General features: G+C 41.0%; 1 protein-coding gene across 1 annotated transcript in view; it reads right to left on the minus strand.

Annotated features, from left to right (window-relative positions):
- The window catches only part of LOC147913957 (uncharacterized), a 72,304-nt gene extending 64,375 nt beyond the window's left edge, over positions 1 to 7,929 (minus strand). The window contains exon 1 of the transcript XR_015556211.1: positions 7,847 to 7,929. The gene's annotated coding sequence lies outside the window, so the exon portion shown is untranslated. The remainder of the gene's footprint in view (positions 1 to 7,846) is intronic.
- Positions 7,930 to 9,379: the final 1,450 nt, after the last annotated feature.

Consider the following 9,379-nt stretch of genomic DNA (forward strand, 5'->3'; position numbering starts at 1 on the left):
GATCCTCTTGGCTCCTCATACCCTTGACTCATATGTCATTTAGCAACCAGCTTTGCAAGTATCATATGCTTTATGCAAGTGCCCCCTGACTGCCCCCCACGTTTTTTCCCTGTGCCCTCTGCCTCTCCCTCTCACCCCGGGGTGTCCATGTTGATGTTGAGGTGTGAAAAAAACCCCTGATCAAGCCCACATGTGCACGGCCATGCTCCTTGTTGTGTGGATGTGTGTTTGTTCAGCAATTCTGTATGGTCACAGGGTGCATGGCTATTATGGCATCTATGTGAAGGTGTGTTTGGTTGATGTCTGTGTGTGTTTAGAGAGTTCAAGTCACTGTGGGCTCTGAGACAGCGAGTGGTCTGTATGTATGTGAGTTTGTGTGTATGTTCTGAGTATCAGTGTGCACTATCAGATGTAGTTTACAGTCTGATTGCTGCTGGTCATTTGCAAATAGTGTGTATGTGGGTGTGGGTGTGTGTTGTCAGCATTTCCAAGTGTTCAGAGGATGTCTGTCATTGTGGGAATGTGTGGAATAAGTATGTTTTTAGAGATCAGCGTGGACATCAACATTGTTTGCCTGTTTAGTTTAATACTCTACACCCCTGAAGAAACACTGAGTCCAGAGAGACACAGGCCGCATCAGGCCCACAGAGATCCTACTCAGCTGTTTCTTCCCCATCACAGAAACATGAATGGGTAGCCAAGGACCACTTTACATTTGAGGAATTCCTCTAGCATGAAAGATGGAGCAAGAAACACATACACTGAAGTGAGGGACTAAAGGAGCAGCAAGGAAATCCAGGGATCATAGTGAAACTTCAATTGCATATCTTGTAACATCTTCAAAATAATTAGAGATGGGCCAGTCCCATGGCCTAGTGGTTAAGTTCAGAGAACTCCACTTCAGTGGCCCAAGTTCAGTTCCTGGGCGTGGACCTACACCACTCATCAGTGGCCAGGCTGTGGTGGCAACCCACATAAAATATAGAGGAAGACTGGCAACAGATGTTAGCTTAGGGTGAATCTTCCTCAGCAAACAAAAGAAGAAAAAACATCCATTAAGTGTATATATATGTATTGATGTTATTGCACAATATTGGGGTTCTCTTGCCCAATGCACATTAAAAAAGCCAATTATTCTGGCATCAGATTTTGGGGAAAGAATTGTAGCTTTACTATGTGAGGTTGAACTGCAAGGAGACGGGGGACATGTGTCTGTCTCAGACCTGTCTCCCCGATCCAGAGCTTGGGGCACAATTTGTGGGATGAAGGGCAGGGTGGTCTGACATGTAGAAGTAGATGACTGGAAGTAAGTAGAAGTGAGGTAATTGATGATCTGCACAAGAAAAGTCAAGCTTCATGGCTCTTCATCAGATGTGTGTTTACAAATTGGCAGTGTTACCATGATCTGAGGATGGACCTTTTAGCTCGATGTCAAAAAGGTCACTTATCAAGCATTTGCACAGGCCCAGTTGATGGGTTGGTGGTCTCAACTGGCCTGAACTGGACGAGGGGTCTCAGTTCCTGAAAGAAAACTCTTAACTACTCTGTTGATAAGATGGGGTCAGTTGAACTGGTCCTGGAGGGCCCATGGTTATGTTGGTATATGCATATATATGCATATGCATGAGATTATCCGTATGTGTGTCAAGTGTAGACTATACACAAAGCCAGACTCGAGTTAAAGTGGTCAGGACAGATTTTAATCAGTCATATACCACTGCAGTAGGGAAGAGGGAACAGGGCTGAACTCAATTTGATTTGTACAGAGGTGACTGGGCATTTGAAAGGGAGAATGAGGGAGCAGGCAGAGGGGTGAACAGTGGCTCAGTAGAGTCAGGGAGGGAAAAGCTACAGAGTGTTGGTCAGTGCAGTGTGATCTGGCCAGTTGTGTCTGCTATTTGGAAATGATCAAAATTTAACTTCTCTCCTCTCACAGAGTCTGGGAGACACACACCCTGTCATCCTCTCAAGGAATGGCTCTCCGGACCTTGAGAAATGCAGTTATAGGAGACACATATACAACTCAAAAAGACAGAGGAAAGATTCACAGTTGTAAGCACTTTTGGGTAAATGTTCTAAGAAAGGGATGTCAGGGGCCAATGATCGAGTGTTGGCCAGAACAAACAGTCAATTCTTTTGGCTGCCTTGAGCTTTCTCAGGCAGGCACTATAAGGGGGCAGGGGTCATCCTAGTGATGTGGATTTGAGCTGTTAGAAACGATGTCAGTGTTTAAGTCTTATAATGTGTGTGTGGGGGTGAAACCATTTGTCCTGAGAGGCTGTAGTTATTCTAGGCCAAGATTGAGGCCTAGTGAAAAAGAGGGCTCAAAGGAGCCTAGCTTAAGTTTGGTCAAGTACAGGAAACTATATATAGATAAATAATATATGTATATTTATTGAATAATATAAATCATTATATTGAATAATATAATATATTGAATTAAATAATATTAATATATATTTAATGAATATATATTGAATGTGTCTCAATAACATAAGTATGTGTATATATATTTGAATTAAATAATATAAATATATATATATGATATAAAGGAATATTCAGAAATAATAACAGAAACTTCCAGAATTGATAAAAGAATTGTGCTCTAGATTCAGGCATCTGAATATATCTCAAGCACAATTTTAAAAAAATCTAGTGTCAGATCTATTCAGGGAAACCAAAGAACACCAAATACAAAAGAGATATTCAAAGCCCCAAAGAGGGCCAGAACACTTACAGAGACTTACATTTAGACCTATGATACATTTCTTAACAATAGAAGGCAAGAGAGCGTTGGATTAAATCTTCAAGGTACAGAGAGAAAACAACTTTCAGTGTATACCCAATCAAACCATATCTCAAGAACTGGGGTGAATTAAAGATATTTTTATGCAAACATTTACTAATAGTATTACCACCAACAAAGGCTCATTAAGGAACTTCAAAAGAATGTACTTTAAGGGGGCCAGCCACCTGGTGTAGTGGTTTAAGTTCAGCACGCTCCACTTTGGTTGTCTGGGTTCGTGAGTTTGGATCCCAGGCGTGGACCTACACCACTCATCAGCCATGCCGTGGTGTTGACCCACATACAAAATAGAGGAAGATTGCAACACGTGTTAGCCCAGAGCTAATCTTCCTCAAGGAAAAAACTTAAAAAGTAAAAAAGAATGTACTTTAAGAAGAAAGAAATCGATAGAAGAAATGCTAAGATGTAAAAACGGATCATGAGGATAAAAAAGGTTAAACATCTGAATAAATCATTGAAAGCATGACATTACCAAACAATAATAATATTGACAATGTATAACTGATGGAGTTAAAAACTAATGACAAGGGAATTTCTGTTTTAGAGTAGATTAGGACAGGAAAGCACTCGCTGCAAAACTGGACAAAGCCAGATAAGTTATAAATATATTTTTAGAGCATCAGAGAACTTAAGAATCAACCAACTAAAGTTCCAGAAAGAAGAAAAACTCTTTTATGTGAGCAAGGATTTTATCTTTCCTTCCCCTGCAGGTGTTTTCTGATTCTGGCTGCTTGCCAAGGATCTGGCTTGCTCAGTCAGAGACTCGGCTAGGGAAAAGAGAAACTAGCCAAACTTGTAGTCATTCTGCAGGACTGGTGTGGCAGAGGAAACCTGAGGGCTTTCAGACACACAACTGCTCTTCCTCACAGCACCTGTGCTAAGTTTGGTGCCACACAGGAATCTGGGGAACTAGACCAAAAGCTTCCACAAAGCAAAGTGAAACCTCCATAAATGGTGGAAGTGGCCTAAGTCCAACATACCGCTAGTCTGACCTTCAGGGAATTTGCCATATTGTGAAGCGATGTAAGGTAGGAGGCTGCAGAGCTGCACTGAGATGTCTGAAGGGTGTAGCTGAATTTTCTGTGGGCCCCTAAACCTGAGAAGACAGAGATCTACCAGACTTAGAACCAGTCCCCTGTGTGGGGGAGGGGAGGACAGCAAACAGGAACGGGGGAAAGCGGAAGGGCTGGGTTTACTAAAAGTGAGACCCAGCCCCAACTCTGATCAACGTCTGATTGGACTCAGGTGCTCCAACCTCACTCTTTCCCAATGAAGGAAGACAATGTCATGTGGAGCCTCTCAAGTTACGTTACACAGACCTTCCAAAGACGCTGGTGAGAGGATGGAGAAGGCAAGCCACAGACTGGGAGAAGACCTTTGCAAATCACATATCTGACAGGACTATAAAGAACTCTCAAAACTCGCCAATAAGAAAATCCAAGTTTAAAATAGGCACAGATTTGGACATTTCACCAAAGAAGACACACAAATGGCAAATAAACACATGAAAAGATGCTCAACGTCACTAACCCTGAGATAAAATGCACATAAAAACCACATTGAGATACTGCTACGTACCTATTAGAATGACTAGAATTAAAGAAGTTGACCATACCAAGTGTTAGTGAGGATGGAAAGTAACTGGAAGACTCCTACATTGCTGGTGGGAACACAAAGTGGTTCAGCCTCTTTGGAAAACAGTTTTAAAGTGGAGTTTGTTATGCTGCTGTAACAAATTACCACAAATTTCATGGCTTAAAACAACTCAGATTTATTGTTTGACAGTTCTGTAGATTAGCAGTCTGACACGGGTCTCCTTGGGCTAAAATCAAGGTGTAGGCAGAATTAGGTTCTTTTTGGGGGACTCTAAATATTAATCCATTTCCTAGCTTTTTCAAGCTTCTAGAGTCCACCACATTCCTTAGCCTATAGCCCACCTCCTCCACACTCAAAACCAAGAACTCTGCATCTCTCTGGCCCTGATTCCCTTGTTGCATCTTTTTTCTACTCTACGTGCTTCTCTTTCCCTTTTAAGGGCCTTTGTGATGCACTTGGCCCACCTGGATAATCCAGGAGAATCTCCCTATTTTAAAGTCAGTTGATTAGCAACCTTAATTCTATCTGCAAAATGAATTCACCTTTGCCAAGTAAACTAATGTATTCCCAGGTTCCAGGGATTAGGACATCTTTGTGGGCCATGATTTTGCTACCACAAACAGTTTTAAAAATAAAGTTAAACATATGCATACCATATGACCCAGCAATTCTACTTCTATGTGCTTACCCAAGAGAAGACGACTCATGTTCACACAAAAACTTGTTTGCAAAGATTTATAGCAGCTTTATTCATAGTCAAAAAAGACAAAACTGAAAATAACTCAAATGTCCTTCAACTGGTGGATGGATAAACTGTGGTACATTCATACAATGGATACTACATTCAGCAATAAAACAGAAGGAACTGCTGATACAGTCAACAACATGGATGAACACTCAAATAAATGTATCATGCTAAGTGAAAGAAACCAGACTCAAAAGGCCAAATACTGTAGGATTCCATTTATATGATATTCTAGAAAAGACTAACCATAGGGAAAGAAAACATATCATTAGTTGCCAGGTGTTAAGGGTGGGGGAAGAGTTGACTACAAAAGAGCAGCTCAAGGGAGTTCTGGGTGCTGGAACTGTTCTGTGTCTCAATTTTGGTAGTTGCACAGCTCTGTACATTTATCAAAACAGTTGTAGAAATAGGAAAACAAATACATCATTTCTCACCCATCAGATTGGCAATAGTTTAAAAATCTTTCAATGCCAATCTGACAATTCCCAGGGCAAGGATGACTCAGACACTGTTGGCGGGAATGGAAATTGTTAAAACTTCAGAGGATGATTTGGTTGCAGCTCGTAAAGTTGCAGATGCACATCAGCCTGTTACCCAGCAATCCACTCACTGGCAGGTGTCCATTGTAGGGAGTCCTTCACATGTGTGCTCGAGGAGACACGCACAAGGATAGTCATTAAACATGGCAGGGGAAAGAATTAATTGTGGTTAGTAGTTATTTAAAAAAGAAAGGAAAGAAATGCATATGGGAAAGAATTAACCCTGCTGGCTACATATATGATTTGAGACAGTAACTCACTGGTTAGTCTACTTAATATTACGTAGCACAGAGAGCAATGTACTAGGAATCTGGAGACAAGCATCTGAAAATTTCTTTCCAACTCTGCCACTAAAGTAGCAGTCAGACTATGGATGAGTTAACTCAAGAAACCTCATTTTCCATTTCCTGTAATATGAAGATGTTAAGCCACTAAAATTATTTCCAACTCAACAATTCTAAGATTCAATGTCAACAATCAAATTTATATTCCAAAGTACTTATGTTGAGAAGCTGTTTTTCCCAGACACCCTGAAATCAGAAACTATCAGAGAAATAAGACATCTTAATATATTGATACATAAAATGGTCCAAATTTCTTGGTATCTATGACCAGTTTTTTAATCAAGATCATAACTCAGAAAGAGTGTTGTTTAGCTGTTTATACAGCTAAACCCACCATATTTAATTGGGTCACCCTCAGGTAAAACTTATATATCTTCTCCCATTTTAACATTCCAAAACAAGTTCACCATACTAATGAGTCCATCTTGTCAAGTTCAGGTCTGTCTAGCCAAAAGTCACTCATGTATATGGTAAGGTTTACTTGATTTTTTAACAAAGATAAAATGATGAATGGCTTTTTGTATTTTTGCCTGTTTCATCTATAAAGATCTTAGATTATAATTTAATAGCTTTAGCCTGCTACAATAATTTAAAGAGCCTTTTGAAACTTGTAATATGCCATGTCCAACAGGATCTAGTAAAAAAATCAGTAGTTCAGAATCCAAAAAAGCTTATTTAAAAATTTCATTACCGCCAATACTTACACTTCAAAGACACCAACAGCCAATATGTCATTTCTTCCTACTGAAGAATAGGTTATTAACTTCTGGTATCATCCAAAAGCATAGTTAGGATGCTATTATTAAAATCTATTTTTTTAATCAGAAATATTAAAACTAATGATTAAAGTATTAAACTAAATGATTAACTAAATATTGAAACTAATGACAACTAATGATCTGTTGTCTTTCCCTGTGGTTTATCTTTTCTAGAATATCATATAAATGAAATCCTACCATATTTGGCCTTTTGACATTTCACCTTGTCAGTCAAATCAAAATTTCAAAATTCTTGTTCTATGGGCTCTCCAAATCTAAATTCTTACAATTCTAAATGAGCACAGCGACAAAACACACACTACTTCTAACAACCTCCTTCTTATCCTATTTTAATTTTAGCACCAACTGCCAAGAAACTCTTTTCAACTGAAACAAAAATTCCATATACATTATGTCAGTCATCAATTCATCAGTCATCCGTCTATGTTAACAGAAGGTGAGTTATTATTAGGAAGCTATATAATTTGCACCAAACATTGTTTAAAGCTCATTTCATTAAATGCAGTTTACAACAATTCACAGGCTTCAAAGTTCACCTTGCAAATATAGAATCAATTATCAGAAACCATTAATGGGATTAAGCTTTTCTATAAAAGTGGTCCCAAGGAAGTAGCAACGTTTATTTGTTTAATGAAGGCAATGAAGAGCCCAATAGCTTGAGCAGAGTCAGGCAGAGGAGCGCTGACCACAGGCCATCTTCTGAAGGAAAGTGTTTACCTGGAGATGTCGCGACCTGGCCTAGACAGGGTCCCTGGGGGGGGCGTGAACTCAAGGGTGCGTGCAGAGGGCAGACAACTCCCTGCCACCCCCTGCACCTCCACTCGGTGGGCAGGAGGCCCCACCAAGGTGGGGCTCTGCCAAGACACAGAGACCGGCCGGCCAGGCGGCACTCCTCTGCTCCTCCAAGGGACAGAGGTTGGGCTCCCCTGCCTGGGGCAGCCCGCCAGCAGCCCTGTACTCCATCCCCCAACCCCAGCACCGTGCTCCCGCCATCTGCAGCGGAGATCTCCACACCGAGCCCGCCGCCCACCACCTACCTCCGCGCCGCCTCCTGCCCAGCGCTCCTCCACACTGCAGAAAGGAGAGCTCCCCAATGCTGAAAATCCTGGAGGGAGGATCCAGAAACTCCCCAATCCCCCCACACAAACCCCAGTGGCCCCACCTCGGCACCAGGGACCCCGCCTCCATTGCACATTCCCCAGGGCTCTCCAGCTCCCTGGCCCCTCTGCCGCTCCCAGTGCAGGTCTTGTGCATACACGGGCCTCGGGGGATACAATGGGAACCACCGGGGGTCGCCAGGAGGTGGGTGGGGGAGTGAGGACTGAGGTGTCCCTGAGACAGGACAGGAGCGGGCTGGCACTCTGCAGCCCTTGACTCTGCTCTCCCTGGATGATCGTCAGCTCCTGGAGAAGATATACCTTCCCTTGTGGCGGCTCCTCCTGTCCTGAAAAGCACATCACAAGAGCTAACATTTGTTTAAAAAAGAACAATGACATCCTTAACACCCGATGTTTTGTGTCCCCAGAAGAATTCTCTGCCTCCCCACAAGACTAGACAGCGAGCAGCTGGGACCGAGTCCTGACCCAGTAAGGAAGGACACTGAGGGTGCAGCTTTCTCCCCTCTGCCAGCTCCTTCCCCTGATCTGTGGCCTTGATGGGGCTACAGCACTGGGGACTCCTGCAAGTGACAACGCTCAAATGTTTGCCCATGGTATTACATTTTTATGATTTAGTGGTTAAAATAGGAGGCTAGCTGTCAGTTTTTCAGAGGATTTCACTTGCAGAAATGTCTTTGGACAAAGAAGTTTGTTTTCTTCATTTCTGATTTCTAAAATCAATAACAATAATTAAAATACTTATTTTCTTAATCTCATTGGCATGCTAAAACAAACTTGTCACTTGGTTTTCACCAAATTGGCCACATTTTCATTAAAATTTGGAAGTGTTGCTGTTTGAGTTAAAGAAAGCATTTGGGAAGAACAATTGCCCTCAGATAATATCTTCCCAGATAAATGTACAAACACATAGTTATGAGGCATTTTGAGAGGCCTGGCAAATACAGTTTGAGTTCTATAATGGATTATCCAAAGTACAGGTTAAATTAGTAATTTTCTGAGGAGTTTGCAAATAAATATTCATGTCACCTTCATCAAATATGTCTGGTGATTTAAATGAAGGTTGAGCTAATGATAAAAGTTTTCAAGAGACTGAGACATATTAAGTAAAAGTACTTAAAAAAAGGTGCTAATTAAAGTAAAGCCTGCCATTATCCTCTTTAAAACAGAGTCACAATAGCATTATTGTCAAGGTATAAGAAGGAATAGAAATGTTTTATAAAGACAATTCTTCACTTTTAAATGACCAAAAGTGATATTCTAGAAGTCCCCAGAGTCTTTCACTCATCTAGATTTAAATTGCTCAATTTATACTTTAAAGACTAATGAATCAGAGGACAAAATAATCAAGGTCATATTGTTTAATTGTTTTTCATTGTTGCAAAGTACATGGGTATAAAGAGTGGCTGAAATGCATGGTCTAGGAGAAAAAAAATATATAGAACTTATTTATCA

The sequence above is a fragment of the Ceratotherium simum genome, chromosome 24 (genome assembly GCF_057802395.1).
Source record: "Ceratotherium simum simum isolate JZ-2026a chromosome 24, ASM5780239v1, whole genome shotgun sequence".
Classification (NCBI taxonomy): domain Eukaryota; kingdom Metazoa; phylum Chordata; class Mammalia; order Perissodactyla; family Rhinocerotidae; genus Ceratotherium; species Ceratotherium simum.